The 24,419-nt window shown below is 46.2% G+C and overlaps 1 protein-coding gene across 13 annotated transcripts in view; it reads right to left on the reverse strand.

Annotated features, from left to right (window-relative positions):
* Positions 1-24,419, reverse strand: part of Atxn1 (ataxin 1) — a 387,579-nt gene that overhangs the window by 137,248 nt on the left and 225,912 nt on the right. For all 13 annotated transcript variants that reach the window (XM_046453385.2, XM_046453378.2, XM_046453377.2 and 10 more), the window contains one exon: positions 13,472-13,598. The gene's annotated coding sequence lies outside the window, so the exon portion shown is untranslated. The remainder of the gene's footprint in view (positions 1-13,471; positions 13,599-24,419) is intronic.

Raw genomic sequence — 24,419 nt, forward strand, 5'->3', positions numbered from 1 at the left:
GATAAACCATAGCCCACAACCATGACTTTTTGCCCATATCAGAGGGGACTGGACGGCCAGCTGACTGCAATACTGTGGTCACTGGAGCTGACCGCCTCCCTGTGGCTGGACAGTCTTTGGTAGAACACATCAGGGGTGTACGCTCAATGCAGAGATCACTCTTCCATGCTCCAAAGAGCCACACACGAGTGAGCAAAGGAGACAGACTGTGGTGTTAGAGCCAGGTAATTTGCACAAAAGGGTGAGACAGAGACCCTAATCTGAATGGGGAAGGCTATCTTCCTTTGGAAGGTACTCAGAGCACTAAACAGTGACTACTTCATCAGCCTCCATGCCGTCTGTCACACCCTAGGATATGGCTGTCCCAACCAAGGAGGTGATCAAACATAGCTGGGGGGGGGGGCGGAGAAAAAAGTCCCACTCTTCCAGACTTAAGTGTATTAAAGTTTCTAAAAAGGTCAACAACAGGAGGTAGTTCTGATCCAGACATGACTTTAGTTCTACAGCCGCGTCTCTTGGGGCTTCGTGTGGGTGCAGGGCTTCAGGGACCGCAGAGCGCAGGTGAGTAAGAGCAGCTGGCAAGACTCGGGGAAGGGAGTCTTCTGCAGGTGGCAGAGTCCGGGCACCTGCGTCCCCACCCTGCTTCCTAAAATAAGAAAACTATTTTTCTCCTCTATACTCCACATACTCTAGAACAGATAGGCTCCATATTTTAAAAGTATTACTTCTGTTAATGCTTGATATGCCACGTCACATAAGGTCATGTGTCTGTTGTGGGTGAGGGAAGACATGGCATTAGGGACGTCTCTAATCACCTCTGATGCTGAGCTCATTCCTTCATCTGGGACTTGTTCCATACTCTCTTCTGGAAGCCAGACCAGATTGAGCTCAGCAAACCATATCTCCCTCGCAGTATAGAATGCAATGACTCAATGTTTATGCAAAGATCCGCTATTAAAGCAAATAAGCAGAATCAGGAATTCCAAAACACGCCGTGTTTTCATTTCCATCTCACATGAGTATGGAGCTTGCCAAATTTGGGCACTTGGAATTATGAGGTCCCCTACCGCACATTTCTTCATCAGGCCTCCACATAATTGTCTAACCAAAGCTCTGATAAAAAAATGTCTAAAATGTTTCTCAGCATCAAACAAAGGTCTGTCAGCTCTGGCCATGCCCTGGAGTTTCCAAACCCTCTCCTGTCCTCCAGGATACACCCCATTCAATTAGCAGGGCCTGGTGACCACACTGTAGGCAGAGGGCTGAGCCACCAGCCCCAAACCTATAGAGCAGTTCCTCTGCCCAAGTTTAACAGACGCTCCCATCAGAGCCTGCAAGATGAAGAGCCGATACGGCCATGTGTCTCTCTCAAGGGAGTTTGGTTTTAGAAAAGGCTGTTCAAAGTCTAAGTGGAGAAGATGTGGGAATGCAAGCTCCTCAAGTGGCCCATCTGCCCCCAGAAGATTGTCTGGATTCTTAGCCTCCTTTCTTGTCTCCTTACCCTCTTAGACCTAGGGAAGTTGTTCTTCCAGACAAAGTGCAGGAATTGGATGCCCTCCCCAGCAACCTGTGCCAGCCTGTCTGGACTCTGTTGGTTTGTTTTTTTTTTTTTTTTTCCCCTAACTGGGGATTGAACTCGGGGATACTCGACCACTGAGCCACATGCCCAGTCCTATTTTGTATTTTATTTGGAGACAGGGTCTCACCAAGTTGCTTAGTACCTTGCTGTTGCCGAGGCTGGCTTTGAACTTATGATCCTCCTGCCTCAGCCTCCTGAGCCGCTGGGGTTACAGGCATGGGCCACTACAGCTGGCCTTCTCCTTTTTTTTTAATTAAAAAAAAAAAATCAGCAAGAAAACATGGCCAGTTATCATCTTCTTAATGCACATTTTGACACCCCTTCCTTTTTTCTCTCTCTAGAGACAGCCCTTGCCGCAGGTGATTTATAGCCCAGGGCTGAAAGTACCCTGATATTCCCACCAACATCATGCAGTTTCAGGCACAACAAACTGGTCCCCAACTGAACTGGTGAAAACCACAGATCTCACTCTCGGTCACACTAATTTTGTGAATTGAAACTATTTTAGTTTTTTTCTTTTAAAGAGTGAGACTTTGAAAGGTCAAAACTGGAAGTTTATGGGTGAGCACCGGTCAGGGCCCCAGGGGACACCACCTGTTTTGAGGTCAAGAGGAAAGACACATTGGAAGGAGGAGGAGCCTCCTGTTGGTGACTCTGCCTATTTCCAAGGGGACTTTGTTTTCGAGAGTGGCCTTGAACCAGCCCTTGGCAGCATTGGTTGGAATCCACAACGCCCAGGAGTCTGGCAGGATCCACGGGAAGGTAATGTCATGAACACGGACAGCCGTGGCCGAGCCCCCCTAACCTGCTCCAAGTTCTCCCCCAGATTCCAATAGGACAGGCTCATGACCTCACCTTCAAGTCTTCTACTGGACCTTTGAGGGCCTCTGACCTCTCTCTTATCTGGTTAGGCTATTTGGAAAGCACTCAGCTCTGAACCGCCCCCCGGTCCTAGCATCTCTGTCTGCTCCTGGCCATCCCTGGGACATCTCTCTGGAAGCTTCCCTAAAAGATCAAGGCTCACAAGTGCTGTTAGGCTTTTGCCTAACACATTTCTGTGTCACCACATTTCTGTGTCTTATTGGTCATGACAACACCCTGCTTAAAATCTTTCAGCAACTTCTCTCCTGTCTTGCAGATGGACTCCAAACTCCTCAGGAGAGCTGACTGAAAGGACACTTGGTGACCCGCCCCTTCTCTTGACATTCATCCCAAGCTCTATTCCAGCCATCCTGAACTACTTCTAGTTTTTCAACGAGCCACGTCCTCTCCCCTCTGAGCTCTGCACAGGTTGTCCTTCAATTGACGGGACCTGGAGATTCCCCGCCCCCTCGAATTAGGTCCATTAGGCAATTGGCTGTGGCCAAAGAGAAATCAGCAACTGTCTTGCAAGCAGAGAGCTGAAAAATCACTGTGCCCAGGGGTCTGCCCTCTTCGTGCTCTCGGGGGCCCTGAGACAACAGGGTGATGAAGCTCACACTGGCTGACCAGAGGGCAGGAGACGGTCAGCAGACAGTTACATAATCATCCCAACAGAAGCTTCCCCATCTCTTGGGCCAACCATCCTTCCAACAGCTGTGAGTGAGGCCATCCTAGATTAGCCAGGCCCAGGCAAGCTGGCCCAGACCACAACAGCCCAGGTGACCCAAGGAATCCTAGGAAATCTGCTCATTGTTTTAAACTGCTAAACATTGGATTGGCTTGTTACACAGTATATGCTAACTGATACGAACTTCCGGTTTTCTACTTAGCACCGACTCATTCTTCAGGTCTGAGGACAAAGGCCGCCCTGATTCCAGAAGATGCCACACACTGGTTTGTATCCATGGCATCCTGTGGGTACCACTGGCAGAAGACTGGCCGTGAGTAAAGGAGTTGTCTATCTTCCCATCTCTCTGCCCAGGGCTGGGAAGTTCCTTCAGCTGTTGTGGACGCCTGGCCTGCCATCCACGCTCTGTAAATATCTGCTCAAAGAAGACAGAAGGATGCAGATATCCATCTTTGGGCTTTTCTTTATTCAACTTCAAAGAATCAGACCAGATACTTTTTACCTGTCTCCACCTAGACAGAGTCACTACCCAACATAGACTGTAATGCTTTTTTTTTTTTTTTTTGGAGAGTGCAACTCATAGTAATAGCCAGTGGGAATCTCCCTATGCTTTTTATAGATGAGACCATATCTTCCAAATTCACTGTGCCTTTCAGTTTGACTAATATTTAAAAATTCACCTAAAATTCCAAGGTCCTCATCGTGCACGTGTGGATATACTGAAACGCATCATCACCTTCGCTATCAGGATGGTTGCGTATGTTGAAGAAGCAGAAGGCCTCGACGCAGAACCACATTCACTGACAGCGTAATGTCAATGACAGTTCCTGGAAGCCTATTACACAGGAAACGTCTCCACGGCCGACACCAGCCAGCTTCAACAGTTCGCTGCAGCAACACATCACGGTGCATTTTGTTTTTGAGGAATTTAGCATCATAACAGCATCCTAGCTGCCACAGCTACCAGGGAGCAATCTCTGGGATAAGTACCCACATCTCACTTCATTCTCTCAACAATCTTTCAGGGCAGATTGTTCACCACTATTTTACAGATAAGGTAAATAAGGCTCAGAGAAGTTGGACAATTTTTCCAACAGCACACAGCTAATGAGCAGCAGGTCTAGAATTTTAATCTAGATGTTATTCCAAAAGCTGCTTATTTGGATTAATATCTTTACATCTGAGGCTGTAAAGTGGTGGGAAAATTATCTTCCTTTGGAAGACAAGGAAATAGAGCCAGCGAGGAAGAAAGTAGCTTTCTCTTGGTCTCATAGGGTAGGGTTGGGAAGAGAGCCTTGGTTTCCATTCTTAGCCCGGTGTCTGTGCTGTGGACAAAGCCCAAGGTGTCCCCATCTTCCGCTTAGTTGTTTTCTTTTATGGGTACCAGGGATTGAACTTGGGGGCACATGACCACTGAGTCACATCCCGGCTCTATTTTGTATTTTATTTAGAGACAGGGTCTCACCGAGTTGCTCAGCACCTCATTTTTGTTGAGGTTGGCTTTGAACTTGTGATCCTCCTGCCTCAGCCTCCAGAGCCACTGGGATTTCAGGTGTGTGCCACCACGCCCAGCCTGCTTGGTTATTAATATTTTGATTCATCTCTCACCCAGACATCTACAATAACTAACTCAGGGAGGAGAGGGAACAGGTTCCCTCTGCTGCAGGTGTGCTCCCAACTATTGGATATTGATAAACCCAGATTGTGAAAAGCCTGAAGTTCATGAGACCTAACTGGGTGACCACCCACTCTACCCAATTTCCTTAAGGAGGAACCATAAAGCTAGGCACAGTGGTGCTGAACTGACAGCAGTTCAGGAGGCTGAGGTCTCATGAACTGGCCCCATTTCTGCTATTGGGGGTGGTGGTGGCGAGAATTGATCAAGTACATATAGGTGCTGCAGATGCTCAGAACATCCCGCTGCCCGCCCCCCCCCCCCCGCCGTGCCCCTCCGCTCCATACCCCCACCCACACTTTCACTTGCACGTGGCCAAGTCCGGTCATTCAGTGGGGAAAATAACAAATACTGAGACCACAAAACTTATTAATGAAGGGAAAGGCGATATGTATTCCACATCATCTGTGGGTCTCCAATGCTCTGGGGACTTCCCTGCCAAAGGTTCCTTGTTCCTCATCTCTTGCAAAGATCCACTTTGGGTCTCTTTGTGAAAAACGCCTTGACATCTCCCCGCCAACACAGACGCATCCCTGTGGGGGAATGTCAGCCGGCTCCATTGCCTGGGGACTTCCACAAGGAAGTGGTTATGGGATAAACCCCCAGAGACATTCCATGTCACCTGACTGGACTGCCCCATTTTAGACTAGACCTAGACAGGGCCACCTAGGCTGGGGACATTAAGATGCATTCCTCAATACTTCTATGCTCTTTTGGATCTAAACCAAAAAAGTGGTGGAATCAGTCATTCAGTGCCAATTCAGTGCCAATTCAGGGTGGCATCTGGGCAGAAGGAGAGCTTTTAAAAAGCAGCACAAGGTGAGCAGGGATCCATGCTGGGCGCAGGGATCGATGACAGAGCCCAGCAAGAGCGCTCTGGATACACCGGCTGCTTTCAGGTCAGACCTGGAGCCAGGAAGAGGAGCCAAGACCAGCTGCCAGGGCGCTCCCCTTCACCTGCCTTCTCCTGACCTCCGAGACCTCCCCAACGTCGACTCGCACCCCCAGCTCTGAATGCCAGTGGTGATAAGCCAGAACGTCAACCCGATTCACAAGAAAAACACGACAGCATCGAATGTTCTGAGAGCACCCAGCAGCCCGGCCAGGCGTCCCCACATCCCGTGGTGACCATCCCCTGGGGAATCTGTCATTCTCTGTGGGATGCTCTCTGGTCCAGACCAGGTGGCCCGTGATCCTCAGGGACAGCCTCTCCCTGGAGCCTGCCCAGATGAGGGAGATGGAAAATCCTCTTTGAGCAAGGAGACTGCCCTCTCCCCGTGACCCTCTCAAGGCCACCCACTGCCACTCCCTCATTCGCCTTTTGGGAAGTGCCAGCCGTCGGGTTGCTAGGACAACTGGCATCGCGGCTGAGGCCCAGAAATAGATCGTCAGCAGAGCTGGGAACCTGAATTGCAAACTCCAGTGACAGCAATGAGACACCAGTTGGCAGTGAATCTGTCCCTGAAAGGGAGTGACAGAGTAATGTTACCCAGGGGGTGGCTCTGATATAGTATCCAGGGCTAGATGTGGTGTTGGTGACAGAGAAGGGGCCACAAACTAGCTTAAGACAGAGGCTGAGTGACTCTACAAAATCACGTGAGCCCACAGATAAGCAGCAGCCAATGGACACACAGTTTATTAGTCTAGGAGGGGGAGGGAGCAGGTGAGGGGGAGGGGGAGCTTTTCCATAAGCAGAACTGTGACAGCCAGAAACAGGTAGAGCAGCACCTGAGATTGCTAAAGGACAAAACATCCATTTGCACAAGCAATAGCTGCCCCCTTTCCAACAGTGGCACCCTGCTCCTATAGCCCCATTTCTTGGGGAACAAAGAAAAGGTGAAAGAGTCCGGAAAACTAGGGCCTGCCGTGGTAGAACAATCATAATCTTGGCACCCGGTTCTCTCTGTGCTGCAGGGTAAGTTCACTACACTTACAACAGGCAGCAACTCACAGGAGCCCCAGGCATTAAGACAACCTAACCCAGTGCTGGATTTGAGCCCTGGAGAAATTTTTTTTTTTTTTTTTTTTTTTTAATTCTATGCAAGTTACAAAGGCTTAAGAAGAAAAGCAGCAAGATGAAATGGGAAGCCAACCTCGAGAGCGTTTTAGAAGTTCTTTCAGCAAGGGCATTTTTATTTCTAGATGTGCAAGGTAAGGGGTGCCGGTGTTGGAAACTGGCTGAGGTTTGGATGGAAATAGGTAATACCCACAGCCTAGTACCAGTGTTGGGGGTCCAGGAGCAGATCCTGTCAGCACTGCCAGCAAATCCCATCCCAGTGCCAGCCACTCCAGACTAGAAGGAAGACATTTCTTGAGAGCGTGTGTATAAACGTACTGGGAAAGAAGTGGAATTTAAGTAGAAATGAGTTAAGAGTCCAAACAGCATGAGCACAAGAATTTGCCCGAGTTTCCAAAATGAAAGATTCTGGAAACAGACTGCCATTTATGTCTCATTTACATTTCTGTTCTGGGCAATGCTACTGAAGTGAATTGTTTCAGGTAGGGAAAAAGAATGGTTTAGAAAAACTAGCTTTCGCCAAAATAGTTTTCAAATAGCTGATTTTGCTACCTCACCTATAAAGTGTTTTGTACTTGTTAGAAATTACTTTTGCTAAATTATGTAATATACTCATTCAGGTGTCTGCAAAAGGTCAACGTAATCCTCAGGACTGAGGGAAGATGCATTAATTCTTTTAAGCAGAGACTCCACTGTGTAGCAATCTGTCACATGGTACCACTGGAAATTTAAAATAAATATAGGTTGAGGGAGTGACTGAGTGATATTTGGTATAAAAATTGATCATTTAAAAAAATTAAAAATCTGGATAGTTTGGCAGGGAGCATACTGGGGGTTGAACCAGGGACACTCAACCACTGAGCCACATCCCCAGCCCTATTTTTTTGTATTTTATTTAGAGACAGAGTCTCACTGAGTTGCTTAGTGCCTCACTGTTGCCGAGGTTGGCTTTGAGCTCATGATCCTCCTGTCTCAGCCTCCTGAGCCGCTGGGATTACAGGTGTGCACCACTGTGCCTGGCAAAAAAGTCTGGATAGTTTTTAAAAACACAAAATTTTCTATTTGTCTCTTTGCACTAGTCCTGAGAATTTATTTCCTGTGAGAACCAATGGGTTCCGTCTCTATGGCTAAACAATGTTTAGTTCCTATTTGTGCCTGATCTTTCCTGCGAAGTCAGCAGAGGAGGAACAAACAACTTTTAGAGGGATGATGAACCTTCCTGATGTGCTCTGGTGCACTAGATGCAAATGTCTGCCCTCGTGACCCTATGACACAGAACAGAGGCACCCGTGAGCTGACCCCAGCACAGGAATTAGCGGCCCTCTCCCTTGAGGGCTTCACACTTCCATTCCAGGAAGAACCACCACCCGCCACCCACCACCCACCACCCGCCACCATTCCTGCCCTTCCTTCTTGGGAGGGTCCAGTTCCTGATGCTCCACTAGAGAAGTGCAGCCTTTTCATTAAAGGGTCCCGGTTTGGGCTTCAACTTTTACACATGAAGAAATAAAACAATCATAAATTAGGTCCAGGGGCACATGCCTGTCATCCCAGCTACTCAGGAGGCTGAGGCAGGAGGGTCACAAGGTCCAGGCCAGCTGGGCAACTTCACAAGACCCTGTGTCAAAATAAAAAATTAAAAAGGCTGCTGTAGCTCACTGGTAGAGGACCCCTCTTAGTTCGTTTCCCCAGTACTGGAAAAAAAAATCTGGTTTAATTCTCGGTGTCACAAAAATAAAATTAAAAAAAAAAAGAAAATGGAAACTAAAGAGCTGAGGATATCATTCAATGGTAGAGAATCACTAGGTTCAATCCCCAGTACCACACACACAAGTACAAGAGGATAGAAAGTAATCCTAAAGAAAACAGAGGCCCTGTCCTACAAATCCCCATGTGTGTCTGTCAGTGGTAAAACCACAGAACTTCTGAAGGAAAGAAATTTCCGGTTCGAGGTCTCATGTACCCAGACACAGCAGCAGTCAAATCAAAGACAGTTTTCCGCCTGCGGAGTGGGTTGAAATCCCATCTCTGCAGGAGGCCCGATTTCTGAGCTCAGCAGGCTTTGAAATCATCCCTGAAAACCTGCCTCTGAGGAATCTCACCCATCACCCCTGCAGTACTCCAGACCCCACCCACCGCAGGGCACAACCCCCTGCAGCGCTCCTAGGGTTCAACCCCGGGACAGGACACGCAGATGACCCGCCACTGTATCCCCAGTGGCATGGAGCATGCCAGGCACAGGGTCTTTAATAAACGTTACTTACTTACGAGGTGAACTCTAAACTTCAGGGGGACACAGGGACCGTGTGCTGAGAGCTACTCAGCTGCCCCAGGGTGCAGCTCATTTTTGTGCCCACAGAACACAAATGGGTCAGGAATGCCACGAACTTTCCCTTCCACAACTTTTGGCCATTCTGAGCATTTTCCTTCTACTCCTGGGAGGCTGGGAGGCTGGGGAAGGGGAGGCGGAGGGGAAGGGTGGCCTGGGCTATTCTCCAGGCCGTCTCTGCCCGTCTCCCCAGGACCATCTGCCTCCTGCACACAGGGTCAATCATTCTGAAGTGTGGGTGGGGGATCCCCAAACACACAAAATTCCAGACACCTTTATGCTCACTGTCCTCAAAAGTAACGTGGGATTCTGCCTCACCGAGAAGAATTTGTCAATGTCCCCTCACACACCACCAGACTCAGGCGTCATTTGCACTTGAGTGCTATTTGCTCATCCCAAGTTGTGCCCTGGAGTGGACTGGCACGTCATCCTGACACTTTCTCTAGGGTCTCAGTTCCTGGGTCCATGCAGCACTTGGGGCTCAGCCCCACTTTAGGAATAAACGGGACTATAAACAGTGATGCACTGCTACCATCCTAAGGGACAGACGTGCCACTGTCCACAGAACACCAGGGCAGGCCGCACGCAAACAAGAGACCACGAACCACTCAGGTGGAAACGGGCAGGAAATACACCCAGTGCAGGGCTTTTAAAAAGGTACCAGAAAATCCCCAAACTCTATTGATAGTTCCATAAAACTTTTTTTCTTTTTTAAGCAAATGGCTTCCTCCCCCACATTTCCTTACACACATGACCGAAATTTAGCATCTAATTCACAGGAAAAGAAAGTAGACTGGCCTCTCCCTGCCTACTTCTATCCTTAAGCTGCTACCAGATTCAACTAGTGCTGCTCAGAAAGGGGTTTATGATCCTTTTCCTCATGGCTGGGGCTACCCAGGAGAAGCCTAGGGACACAATAACTCCATCCTTAGACAATCACGCAACAAATATTTACTGAAGGCAGAGCAGGTCCTCAGGGGCCAAAGACTTACCAGGGAATTAAAAAAATAACAAAACCCCAAAACACACCCTTGCTTTTACAGAGCCTGCTAGTTCGGGAGACTGGTGACTCACATGGCTATATGATATGTAAAGTGCTTAAGAGGAAAAAAAGACCAGGCCAGAGGAAGGGGGAGGGCTGGGGTAAAGGCCACTTTACATAGGCCAGGAAGGTGACCTTAGAAGTCCTACTTCGGGAAACAGACTCTTAGGCAATAAACATAGACCACAGTCTCCTTGGTCATACACTAAATATACCAAAGGTAGAGGCCAATTTAGAAAAGTTATGTTCCAGAGTACCTCCTGGGCAGGGGAAGACTGGCAGCGGCAGAGCACCTGGCCAGCACATGTGAGGCCCTGGGTTCCATCCCTAGCGTGCACGCACATGCGCATACATACACACATGCACACATACACACATACATACACAAGTGGTTCAGTTTTCAAATTAACTAATGAGGGAAGATCCTCAATTGCAACAGCCTAAAGTAGATTCTTCAAAAGCTCTCAGGTGAATTCCTCTGAATGGTCATATGGTACCTGAGGGTCTTGTAGAAAGACTTTGATGGACATAGATCTAATAATTTTATTTATATATATATATATATATATATATACACACACACACACACACATATATATATACACATATACACACACACACACATATATATTTCTATAAGGCTGGCTGTAGTCAATACATTAACAGCAGTTGTAAATGAAGTTATTTTTTAGGAGTCACAGATGTCAACATGAGGGTGCAGGGTGCCTCAGAGACTGTCACTTTATGCAGATGGGGACAGGCCTCAGTTTCCTCATGTTGCCCAGCATAGAATGGGTCCCCGGGGCCACAGTGAGACCAAGGTTCTAAGCTAAACTACAGCGTCATGCGTGAAACCCAGGCGTTCTGACTCCAGTTCTCACAGCCACTCTCATATAAGACACAGCCTCTTGAGCTGGGTAATTAGGCAGAGTAAGGGTAATGCATGAGCCGTGGTGACCCGCAGGGACACCAGGATGGAGCCGCTCGTTGCAACAGCTGCTGTGAGAATGACACTCATATACCCATGCCCGGTCCACGTGTAAACACAGGTTCTTTGAAAATCACCTGCCTTCCCTATCATAAGTCCACTCCACGGCACAGGCCTCAGGGGACCTGGGACACCAAAACCAGTGTGAAACAGAAACAGTGTTGTAAAAATGGACCAAGATTTGCTAAGAAAACTGGGAACCTCCTTCTCAACACGAGCAATGCAGTTTTGAAGAGAAAGTCAAGTGTAAGGACTTAGAATTTTTTTCCTCTCTCTCAACACACTCCACTTGCAGAAGGATTTTAAAATGACCAAGTCGGCCATGTGGCATCCTAAAGTTTACACTTCAGAGCTTTAAAAACCTCAGTGTCTGAGGTCTGGCATCAATGCTTCATAGTAATGGTTTAAACACACATACACACACACACACACACACTATTTGAAACAAACTATCTTGACTATAGTAACTGCACTGCTCATTTAAATGGAGCCTGAGCAGGCTGGGGTGGTGCACGCCTGCAATTCCACTACTTGGGAGGCTGAGGCAGGAGGATCACAAGTTTGAGGCTAGAATGGGCAATTTAGCAAAACCCTGTCTCAAAATAAAAAAAATTAAGAGCTGAGGATGTAGCTCAGTGATAGAACATCCCTGAGTTCAATCCTCAGTATATATGTGTGAAATGGGTAGATCAATATATGAAAAACAGAACCTGAAACCTAGAGCACTATTCCACAAGATATTTGCTTTCCAGGAAAATGACACCTTTTAAATAAATAAATAAATGAATCACCATTCTAACAATTACCTGATTGCAAAGAATTTCTGGTAAAACACCCTAACACCCCAATCCAATAGGAGTACAAATTATTTTTTGATAGGGATAGAAACCGTTGCAGAGAGAGATTTTTCTGGTAAGTAAAGAAGTTCTGCCCCTGATGGGACTGCAGGCCAAGATGGTGGCTGCTAAATGAACAGGAGTACACAGCAACCTACAGACTCACAGAACACCACTGCTGGGGGGTTAGCGACTTCTTGCCCAAGGTCACTGATGGCAGGATGACCATCTGCCCCTTGGAACCAAGGTGATCATCTCATGAAACAGACGTACACTAAAACTTCAGCATGTCAACTATGAGGCGTAGGGAAAATTTAGTAACCTCATTTTCATATTGCTATTTAACCCTGAGGAAATATGGATACATATACATATTTTAATACTAATATTTAAAAACCCATGAAATAAAAACATCTAGTGGGAACTTCTCAATGACCATACTTTTACTTCCTGATACGTGCTGCATCCAGCTCTTTTAGGCAACTGAACAATAGGTGATGAACTGAAAAGATATTCTGGTTACATTAAGAAATTAAAAACATATGCACATAATATTAAAAATACACAGATTACAAAAGTATGCATACAAACACACCGAAACCAAGTTGAAATTGGCCCTTCATCTTCTAAAATTTTAAGGTAATATAATTTCCTCTCTGTCAGGGTGTTCACTGACCATCCTGGGTTTCCTGCAGTGGTATTCTTTCCTGCTCAACACTCTGCTAAACATTTTTTTTTTTTTTTTAACAACACAGTCTCACAATGAGTTGAAATCTCCAAAAAGTAGCAAGTGAGCCCCTTGAAGTTCCTCCTGGGTCATCTCAGCATTACTTAATATTAAAACTTGTCATGAGCCATCATCTGTCACACAGTACTTATTTACTAATCTCAAAATCTGAAACCCAGTAACTTGATGAAATCCAGGAAATCAACTAATTATGAATAAGAGAAGCACCCAACAGAACTGCTCATCTTCGCACACCTCAAGATGTTCAAAGCCAGAAGGAAAAGAAAAAAAAAAAAAAAAACACCTCTTCAGGCCAAAACTTCATATGAAACCTAGAATTATGGTTGGTTGGAAATCCTGGTTGCTGCTAAGCCTCGGCCTATTCATCAACCTAAAAGAACTGCCATAGCTCCGTCTAAGGAGGCGACTTTGATCCTATCTGGCTGTACCAGTAGGCAGGGCGTTCCCACAATGAAAGAATCATTGTATTCTACTTTTATTCTAGAAGGAGATAATGAGCAGAGCTACACAGAAACCGAGAGAAAGGCAAGTTCACGACAAATACAAACAGAACCTCCTAAAAAAAAAAAAAAGTCAGCAAAGGAATTAATTGGATGATCACCTAGCCTCCTGCTAATACCCCTTCATCACTCTGGCTCAGCTGCAGTGGTGATTCACAAATCCTCCGCAGGCAGGCCCCTGCAGAGGCTGCTGTCCTTATTAACTTACAACATTCACTGCGCACTGTTCCCAGGGAGCCTTGGCCTGTTCTCCAGCATGGAGCCTCCCCAGGGAAGCTGGAGGTCTCCAAGCTCCGACGCGGTCTTCCTTGTGTTCACAGAGGGGTGAGAGACACCTGGCATGGAACAGACCAAAGAGAAACAGGTAAATTCATCATCAAATCACACCTTATCTCAACAAATGAGGTTCACTGATCCATTAGACTAAATGGGCATTCACCAACAACCCTTTTCCAGTATTCCTAAAATCAAAACCAAAAAAACCAGTATTTTTGTGCTTGCCCCAGGAGACACAAGAAGGCACAGCCATCTTTTTTTTTTCCCTTCCCCACCCTGTTCCATAAAATTGGAGGCAATTTTGGGAGACTTCACACACAATCCTGCAATCCTGGATGAGATGCAAACTTGCAAAACGTCATCAAAATAAACCCCTTAGGGCTGGGGTGTAGCTCCGTGGTAGAGGGCTTGCCTAGATGCACAGGGAAGGCCCTGGGTTCCATCCCCAGCCCTGCAAAAATAACGACAATCAAAACCCCAAAATAAGTCACCTGATTTTGCTCTCTGCAAACGGGAGCGAGGACTATCCCCTTTTACCATTTCCATACCTCGTTGGGTTTGGGGGACGAACAATAAGATCACTTTTGCAAAGCACTCACAGTTCCTGAGGAGACGGGCACGAAGGGAGTGCCAAGTGTTATTAGTGGTCACAAGCCTGTTAGGGAGCTTGGAGCCAGACTGTAATAGCCAGCTCTGGCCAGGCACCAACAGTCAGCCCTCCCTGAAGCACCCAAATGTGCTGGGTGCCAGGCAGAAGAGAAAGGACAGGCATGGGACAGGAAGCTCAGGGGATGAGAGCATGGGGGGGCAGGGGGCGTGGGGCACACTTATTTGGTACAGACCACAGATTTGCAGTGTTTCACACACTGAATGTTTTCGGGGCTCTGAAATTTTCCAGTTGGCCGTCTGTCTGCCTTCCCACCCCTGCCCTAGGATGACAGTCACACACAGAGGTGGTACACCAAGGCCCGTCTGGAAAAGGAACTGTGCAAGGTTTGTGGCTTTTAATGGAAAGACCTATTCCTAGGCTAATCATGAATATATTTTCTGCACCTGGAGTCCTTGCCCCGCCACCCCTCTTTGAGGCGGACTCAGGAACAGCTGCTCCCAGGCCAGTATCAAGCTATTTTGACTTATGTACCCTTGAGAAGCATAGTTGAGGGACAGGAATTTACATTAGTAGCTTCAGGGAGTGATGAAAAACACAGAATTTAAGTGTTACACTAGGATCTGTCTGCTTCTGTATAAATCACCCACAAGCACCAGTCAGGTTTTTCCTTTCAAAGTCATGAATGTGTATTGAACACAGGTGGGAGATGCCATTTAGCATCATGGGTACAAGAAGCCATATTTCCAGGAGGGGGAAAAAAAACAGATCATATACACAAAAGTGAATAATATCCAATCTTAAATTTGGAATTAGTAAAACATTGTCAAGTATATCTCAAAAAAAAAAAAAGACAAAATTTGGGACAGAAGGGATGAAGCAGGGGTCAGCTGTTTGTATAATTAATCATCACTTTTCTAGTGAATCCAAATACCATGTTCTTGCTTATGAATTAACTCATTGGCTGGGCAAACTCTTACTAATAGTGCTATGATGTCTACCAGTTCTATGTTTGTCTGGGGGGCAATAATAATGAACAAAATAGATAAGGACCCTGCCCTTTGGGTCTCCTTGTGACAAGAGATACAGACCTTAAAGAGTTAAAGCATATAGTTTTTACAGTATGCATGAAATACAGAGAACAGGGTGGAGTGCGGTGGTGCACACCTGTGACCCCAGCAACTCGGGAGGCTGAGGCAGCAGATTGAAAGTGTGAGACCAGCTGGCAACTTAGGCCCTATTCCAAAATAAAAAGGGCTGGGGATATAGCTCAGGGGTAGAGTGTCCCTGGGTTCAATCACCTGTAGCATAAAAAACAAACAATGAAGGAAAAATAATCATGACTGACAATCTTAATGGGGCGCTTCGCTTTGGAAGAGGTGCCCAGGAAGCCTCTTAGAAAAGTAAGAGTAAAGCCAGGAAGTCAGATGGGTGGAAGGTAGCCAGATATCGAGTCTCCAGGTAGAGGAAACAGCCTGTGCATACTGGGTCTAACATGGAGATGTCGATTAGTTTGCTGTTCCACTTTGGGTGGGGGGTCATTTCAACTGGGTCTCTGTCAATAAGCAGAGCCGTCTTCAGTACCCTGAAGCAAGAGACAATCCTTCCTTCTGACTGCTGGGCCCTCAGACCAGCAAACACAGGCCATCTCTTCAGGGAAAACACCATTCAAGGCCTGAACTTGATCTAATGGGAAAGAAGAATCCTGTCCCCTAATACACCAAGTCACCCCATCACGGAGAAAGGAAGGGAACTCTCCTGACACCTGCAGACCACAGCTTGTGGTAGAAAAGCCAATCAAACAGGGACTAAAAACATCACATGTCAACTTAGTACCTTGCTTTAGGTTCCAAAGTTCTGGCTTCTCCTTGGCTATCAGGATATTTTTATTATTTCTCCCTTGCACTTAAATGGCATTTATACCCATCTGTAACAGTGTCTCTTGATTTAGTACCCTGATTATGTACCCAAGTGAGAAAGCAGCACGATGCAAAGAGAGAAAAAGCAATGGAAAGGCTGTGTTCATCTGCAGGGTTTTCTTGTCTCTGCGCATTCCCCATCTGGCTCAAGTCCTCCACCAACGAAAAAAAAAAAAAATCAGTAATTTGCATTCTTCATCCTACAAAACCGAGGCACCCCAGGCAGGCTCATTCACGTCCTCCCCGTGCATGGAGTCAGCCCGAAACAAATACTCCAAACCTTGAGTCTTTTTCCGTTTAAGCTGCCCAGGGTAAAGTGTAATTTCTCCTCCAAGTTTCTCATGCAAACAAAAATCTTAATACTCCTCCAAGCGCACCAAGTCTAAGAATTCACAGCTTCACTTTGACCTAGCTAGTCTCGACAAACCTTAGCAAACTCAGGAGAGAGCAAGAAAAGCTCTTCTTGCAGCCAAGTTGTCTGATACCTTGCCATCAGACCTGGGAGAGGATGCCAGGCTGACAGTTTCATCCTCGGTGAGGAGGAGGAATGACACAAAGCCAGCTTCTCCGTCCCTCGACTGCCCACGGCACTTACAGTCTCCACCGCATACTGTGACCCAAGGTCCTTTCAATTCAGCGCTCTGTCCTACTGTCTTTTTATACTCCAGTGGATTTATTTAAGTCTTGAAGGCTCAAAAAGTTTATAAGCTCCTTGATGAGAGAAACCTCGCCATGTCCTTCTTCCACAAGCTACGTGTCTGGTGGAAGAGCCTGAATTTAAATCATACCCTCCACACCTAAAGCCTGTTCCAGGACTTAACCCTTCCCGTGAAGGATCCCCTCCTCTATTGCCACAATCAAAGACCTTCTCATCTTCCTTGGTTTCCCGAGGACTCGGAATCCTCATGGCACCTCTGGTCCAAATGAAAGCTCTCCGCCAACTTGAAAACAACCCCATTGCAACGTCACGTACCTCTTCTCCGTACTTCCCACCCATTCCATTTTGTCATTGGTGGCTTCTGAACAGTTGCCCTCATCTTTCAAGGTTTCTATGCCCCCTGTGCTTCCTGTCATCAGGCATATATGTAGCCTGGATCTCTTGGCTTTTTCAAAGCCCGCTATTAGAGCAACCCCACCCCCACGTGGAGGAGGGATGGGGGCCTCGGGGGCCAATGTTCTCAAAATCAGCATCAGAAACAGCTGAAGTCCTGTTAAAACCGTGGACTACTGGGACCCATCCCTAGAATTTCTAATTCAAAGAGCCTGGGGTGAGGCCAGAGACCTAGCACTGCTAACAAGTTCCCAGGTGGGGCCGGAGCTGCTGATCCAGGACCACCCTTTGGGAAACACCTTCTAAGGGTCTCCATGTCAGCTGCCCAGCCGGACAGTGCCAGTGGATCTTTCGTATACATTTCATGATTGTAAAATGGTTCTATTGATAGAAATGATATCTGTTTATTCCAAAGAGGTGACAAGTGGCCAAAACACCCCCCACCACCACCACCCACACACACTATAGATAAACACACAGAACCTGGAAAATGTCCTGTGATCCTTCCAACTGGACTTTTTATTCACTCTTCCCCTGCTGCTCCGGGTCCTGTTGGGGTCAACTCTGCTCTCCGTCTCCCCTTCTTTTTTCCTTTCTACTAGAGGCTTCTCAGCCCACATACACACACACTGAGTCACTGCTGTCCCTGAAAGACCTTCTCCATTCCCTGGTAGGTTCCCAAAGAGCTGTCACTTGTCTGCCACTCACCAGCAGGTGAAAGTGCAGTATAAATTCAATGTCCCTCCTATCGCTTTATTTATATATTTATTTATAATTTTTATTTATTTTTTAAGCAAGCTACATTCTCTTTCAAAGGTCAACAGCGCAGCTTCCTGCTGTCTAAATGCGGGGACTTTTCCTGAGTCCTCATCCTAACCAACTTCTTAGAATATTCCATACAGTTCACCCAAAGCTCCTTCCATTTTCTTTTTTTCTGCAGTTTTGCAGATTAGCATTTTCCCCTGAGAAGCATCTTTCTGAAATGACTGCTCCCCGTTTTCTTTGGTACTTGGGCTTGGATGGACGACCTCATCCCCAGCTCCAAAAATGAGCATGAGCACGGAGCCAGGTTGAGCCAATCAATGCACAGCATCCTTCTGGCCACAACATCTGGCTGTAGGAACAGGCCTGCGCCCGAGGCAGGCCAACCAGAGGCTTCTCTCCGAGGCTGGCACTTTCAGAACAGTGAGGAGGGGAGCAGGACACCTCTAAGCTCCTTTTCCTCCTCGTAAAGAAAACCAGCTTGAGAGTAAATCTCCCCAAGAGAGCAAGGCTGGAGACAGACAGTCAGAGTCCCGATGACAGCGAGCTCCATTACACCCAGTCATGCCAAAAGTTAGGCTTATGCCTGGGAATTTTAGTTAACGGTGTGACAGACGAGTTCTCAGGCAGTCCCCAAGACCATCCTGTCTCCTAAGACACACATCTCCTCTCAGTTATTCAATAGGACACCAATCTAGGTGCTGTTGCTGGGAAGGGGTTTCGCAGAGAATCATTAAGATTCCAAAGCAATCGATCTTAAAAGACGGGAACGTGGCTTGGTGGGCCAGGTCTAATCGCTACCTGAGATGAGACTGAATGTGAGAGGCCATGCTGGGAGTTGGGTAAGCCACAGGGCAAGGAACTAAGGTGGACTCCAGAAGCTGAAATACAACCCCTAGCTCCAGCCAGTAGCAAAACCAGGCCTCTACCCAGCAACGACAGATGATTGAATTCTACAAAGAACCACGTGAGCTCACAAAAGGCCCGCGAGTTCCAGATGAGCATGCAGCCCAGACAACACTACAGTTTCAGGCCTACGAAACCCAGAACAGAGAAACCAACTAAGCTGAAACCGTGACATAATAAATGGGTGTCGTTTTAAGTCACTATTTATGTAGCAATGGAAACTTTATACGAACGTATTACGATACATTCCAATCTTTTTTTGTTTTGTTTGAATCACTTTAAGTTTCATCTGTCATTTGCAACCAAAATACACTAACGCTTTTAATTTCTCTTAGCTGCTGGCATTCCAGAGCGCTTTACATCTGACTGCTGCTCCTCTTCCTCAGGCTTTTGCCCTAAGGTATATATCTCCCCACCCCCCCACCCCCCCACCCCCCCACCCCCCAGCTACAGGCATGGCTCCCTTCTCTTTCTATACTGATTTCCTTCTACAGTATATAGTTCTTAAATCCGTATCCTGCATCTTGACATCTCCTCCAAAAGGCTGTTGGATTTACGCAGTGTAAATTCATTATGTGTGTTTCAAAACTTCCCATCTTTTTTCCATCAAAACCAGTTCCTTGTTAATTTCCAACTCCTGCTAATAGCATGGCTGTCTCCTCTTTCTCCCACAGTCCGTCAGCTGTCAAGTGCTATTAATTCTGCGCCCACTCTGTTCTCACGGCCGCCATGCTAGTTCCGACTCCATTCCCCTCACAGCAGCCTGCAAATTGGTCTTCCTGCCTTCAGTATTCTCTCTCCAAGCCATTTGAGTCATCCCTGTTGGTTTCAAACTTCCTAAAGTAAAGATTATATAATAACAACTGCTCCGTGTCCTCTCTTCATTGTTTCCTACGGCTCACTGGAAATCTTCCAAACTCCATATCTGATGTTTGAGGCCTTTGGATCTGGCCCCAACATGCTGGTCCAACTGTATTTCCTCCTTCTCCCCTCATGCAGGCTGAGCCAACCACACAGCCCTTCTCACTTCCTCTGAGAGCCCACATTTCTAAAATGTCACAATTCAAGCCATCTCTCCCAAGATGCTCGACTCCCACTTTCCCATGACTCTTTCCTAGGCTACCACTGCCTCTACCATGATGCTTCTTTTGCATGTGAATCCCCAGAGTTTTCATTCCTTTTCCAAAGGGAGTTCATCATCTTGCTCCTTCTCTTGGAGGTAGGTGTCATCTCCCCATGCAAACTCTAGTAAATTCCATGAAGGCAGAATGTATGGCTGTCTTGTGTGGGTGAGTGGGCGTCTCCAAGTGCTTTTGCAACCGGTAACCCCCTGATCAGTTCCTGGTTGTGGAATTTTACTTTTGCTTTGACATGTCCTTAGTCCCCCCCCACCCCGCCCCGCCCCATGGTTATCAAATGTATGAATTCCCTTTTTGGTGACTTGAAGAAAAGTCATTACATAAGCCGATAAGGAACTTGCTCAGTCAATCAAGGAAATGTTCTGGAGGAGCCTCTTGCTCTAACTCAGGATGAAAGCTGACTCTGGGTATTTTCTTTCTGATGAAGAAAGGGAAGCAGCCTGGCTGAGGGAAACTGCAGAGTTCTGAAGGCTTCCTGGGGGGAGCACTCAGCCCAGCAGGGTGCAGGCTGCTGTCCCCCACCCTGCTCACAGAGGAACATCAGTGGTTGTGCCACTGGGCCAGAAGCTCTTCTGTCCTGGGAAAGACATTTTGCAGTGCAGAGAGTTCAGAGTCAAGTCAGATCTCAGGAAGAAATGGAGGGAGGTCAAGGGCAGGAGGAAGGCCAACAACTAAGTGTCTTCTGAACAATCAGGTTTATTCACCAGCTCAGGTGCTCCCCATTCAATCAACAGCCAACAACCCAGGTGAATTATCCATGGTGGTCAAACTTCTTCCAAACTGGCAATTTGTGGATATCTAGGATATACTTGGGACACATTAACTGGTTTGTGTTCAGGAAATAAAAAACTACAATTAATATCTGCCCAAAGAACACATAATCACATAATCAGAGAGATAAATATGTTGAGAAAATTCCTATGATCAAACATTTTTAAAAAAAAATTTTACTTCAGAAGTGAATAGCCTCATCTCTGTTATACCCCCAAATCGTTCATTCTTTTTTTTTTTTTTTTTTTTTTTTTGTGGTGCTGGGGATTGAACCCAGGGCCTTGTGCATGTGAGACAATGGAATATAACTCAGCATTAAAAGAGAATAAAATCATGGCATTTGAAGGTAAATGGATGGAGTGGAGAATATCATGCTAAGTGAAGTTAGCCAATCCCCCAAAACCAAAGGGTGAATGTTCTCTCTGATAAGTGGATGCTGATCCATATTGGGGAGGGGGACTTGGGGAAAAATGGAGGAACTTTGATGGGGCAAAGGGGAGGGAGGGGTGGGAAAGGGGGCATGGGGGCAGGAAACATAGTGGAATGAGACGGGCATCATCACCCTAGGTACATGTATGACTGCACATATGGTGCGATGCTACATTTTGTACAATCCGAGAAATGAAAAGTTGAGCTGCAGTTGTGTACAATGAATCAAAACGCATTCTGCTGTCCTATATACCCAAGTAAAATAAAGTTTAGAAAATTTTAATTCATGTTGATCCATGCCACAGCTTCCTATTATTAGCACTGCTTATTACATAAAGGTGAGGCTTTATCCACGCAGACCCACACTCTGCAGGTGTGCGGCGTATCTGTACGCAGGGTCTGTCTCCTTATTGGTCTAGCTCAAGGTTTGCTATAAAATATGATTAAACACCCAGAGAGAAGCATATCTGCATATCAAGAATAACATGCAAGTTGCATAGACAGGTGTGGGATAGCTAACCTGCACTGAATACTTGACAGATGACGTCTCCGGGGAAGTATCTTAAGGACAAGAAGGACGTGCTGACAAGGGATTCCTGGCCTTGTTGGTTTAACTCTCCCTGGGCCCACAGGGATCGCTAAAACCCCACAGTGTGGCCCAGAAATTGAAGAAATCTGATCCAGAAGCCTGGGGACACACTGTAGCCACAGATACCCTTTCTGGTCGCCATGAATCATCACACACATCTGCGTGGAAAGGTCAACGTCGAGTGTGACGACTGCAGACATGCTTGGTAGAAATGGGGAAGACAGGACAGCGCCTGTGTTTCCAGCTTTGGTAATTTCTCAAGCGTTTCTAAGGCGTCGGCGGTGTAAGGTCTGTAAGGACTGGACTCCTTGCCCATGAGTGTCTTTCATTTTCTGCTCTCTTTTCGTGTTTTTTTTTTTTTGTGTGTGTGTGTGTGTTTATTTTGTTTATTTTTTTTTTACATAGCGAAAGTAGTAAGAATTTTATGAAAAAAGATACTGAAATATTTCCCTCTCATTCACTTTTTGCCCTAATGTTAGGAGTATTTTATTTGGCCCTGATGTCAGGAGTTACTATCGGGCCCGACTTCACCAAGTACCAACTAGGGAATCAGGAGAAAATGGCAAGAGAGAATCCACACAGGCCCCTCCCTCTGTGCTTTTGAACAGACATAAGTAATAATGTACCGAAGGCATGAAAAACACCACATTGGAACTACCCTGTGGAAGCCACAACTTCCTTCTTTCTATATAATATTACTGTGCAAGAGGCTGGCTGCGAGGAAGATCTCAAATCATGCTTTCAAAGTTACAGCACTGTCACCTGACGAAAGGTCATTCAAAGATTGGAAACTAACAAAATCCTTCTCTAAAACTAGAAATCATTGGTAGTTTTAACTATCCAACTTTTGCATAATGTTTTGGCCTTTAGGACTTTCCAGAACAATATTGTCACCTGTTTATAATCTTTTTTTTTTTGTCTACCTGTTTTCTTAAAAGCCAACGTATCCACCATTCCACGAGTTAACCTCCTTGTCCATCCATTCTAGGTAGCTTCCTCCTGGCTTAAATATTACAGCTTTTCTGAGGTGATGCATACAAGAGTATTGCCAGACAAAGGCACTATTCAAAACTTCTCTCCTTTTGGAGGGGGCTTAAGAAAATGAATCTAGCTTTAAAACCAAGACCTCCATGGTGTCTGCTATGAAAACCAAGTAACAGGAATGCCACTTGGCATGAAATCTGGGGATTACCTGTTGAAACACCAAAGGCAGGTATTCTTTGATGTGGGTTATTTGGTGCCGGGTAAGTGTTAAGAAATGCAATTATCCTTTCTTTCTACCAAGTGGAGTGGAAGATCTGATAGCATATTTAGAGCAAATATCTACTGTGTGGAGGTCTGGGGGGACAGATAGGGGAGGGCCCTGCGTTGGAGGGGGTTGTGCCACTTGCTACAATGTTTTAAGCTCAAATAAAAAGAAAGATCAAGTCGAAGTTTCTGTGTATAGGACCCTGCAAGATGCAGCTTCAGTTTGTCTTCACAGTCCAGAAACTCAGTTAAAATATGTGATAATCACATTTTGTTAAAAAACCAAGGGATTTTTTTTTTAATGCACCGAGCATTCTACAGGTTTCCTACAATTCTTTGAAAAAAAATGTGCATTAAACTCTTTAAAATAAGAGTTTAATAAAACATCTGTTTGCCACCCAGCTCTAGAGCACACATATTCTCAATTTACAGCACACCCAGTTTGTATTAGGAAAAAGAACCATGAGGGTCCCCCTCCTCCACCTTCCGGATTTAGGGGCTTATCCTAAATCACTGCTAAGGGGATTCTCACATTTACAACTCCTAACACATCAAAAAGGGAGAAAATCTTTTGCTCCTTAATTGTTTTGTCGAATAAGCTCTCAAAAGTTCATTTTTGTTACCTTTTTCAGGCAAAATAAGAGGCCTTTTACAAAAATTCTATTGCTAAAACAATGGAATTCTCCCGGGAATGACTTCGTTATGGAAATTAAGTGACAGCTTCTTTTATCCAGCCAGGCAGAAAGTGTGCATTTATAAAAGGCGTTCAGAGCACTCAAGTGTTGTGTGTGGGAGGACAGAAAATGCTATTTTTAATTCAGATTGCAGCATTCCTCTCATGCAGGTCTTTCAGTATAATCATAATCATAATAAGACGGATCTAAAAAGAAAGAAAGGAAGAAAAGAGATTCCCATTCCTGCTGACCCCGGCAGAAAAAGAAAAGCGGAAAAAAAAACAGAAGAAAGAGGAAAGTAGAAATCAGAAGAATGATGGATCCAGCTTCCTGCTGCCCTTCCACCACTCTGTGGCCTCCAAGATCCACCTTCATGGGGATCAGAGGTGACTACCCATTACCCAGAGTGCAAGGCGCTCCAACACTGCTAGTAACAGTGTTTAAGTCGTCTTCTGGCACCAGAACCTGTGACTTCCCTCCGTGTGCCCGAGTTGCCTGTGCCTGCTGGGATGTGGTGTGCAAGTCCTCCATCTGTTTCAAAGACTCAACATTCCTGGTGATTGCGCCATGGGGGAGCCCAATGGGTGGAAGAGCCACCCTGGAAACCCAGCGTCTAGTTTCAATAACTGGAAAGCCCTCTGGTGAGTGGGAAGCTCCTGAGCTGGTGTTTGGGCAAACAGAACTTTCCAGATCAGGTGTGGAAATGGGTGAGAATGGAAGTGCTGGTAAGGAAGCGAGGACCAGTGTCGATGGCCCTGTGCAAAAGTTTGATTTCGTAAGGAAAA

The sequence above is a fragment of the Marmota monax genome, unplaced genomic scaffold, assembly GCF_021218885.2.
Source record: "Marmota monax isolate L192 unplaced genomic scaffold, Marmota_monax_Labrador192_F-V1.1 WCK01_AAM20220418_F8-fsc00029, whole genome shotgun sequence".
NCBI classification, from domain to species: domain Eukaryota; kingdom Metazoa; phylum Chordata; class Mammalia; order Rodentia; family Sciuridae; genus Marmota; species Marmota monax.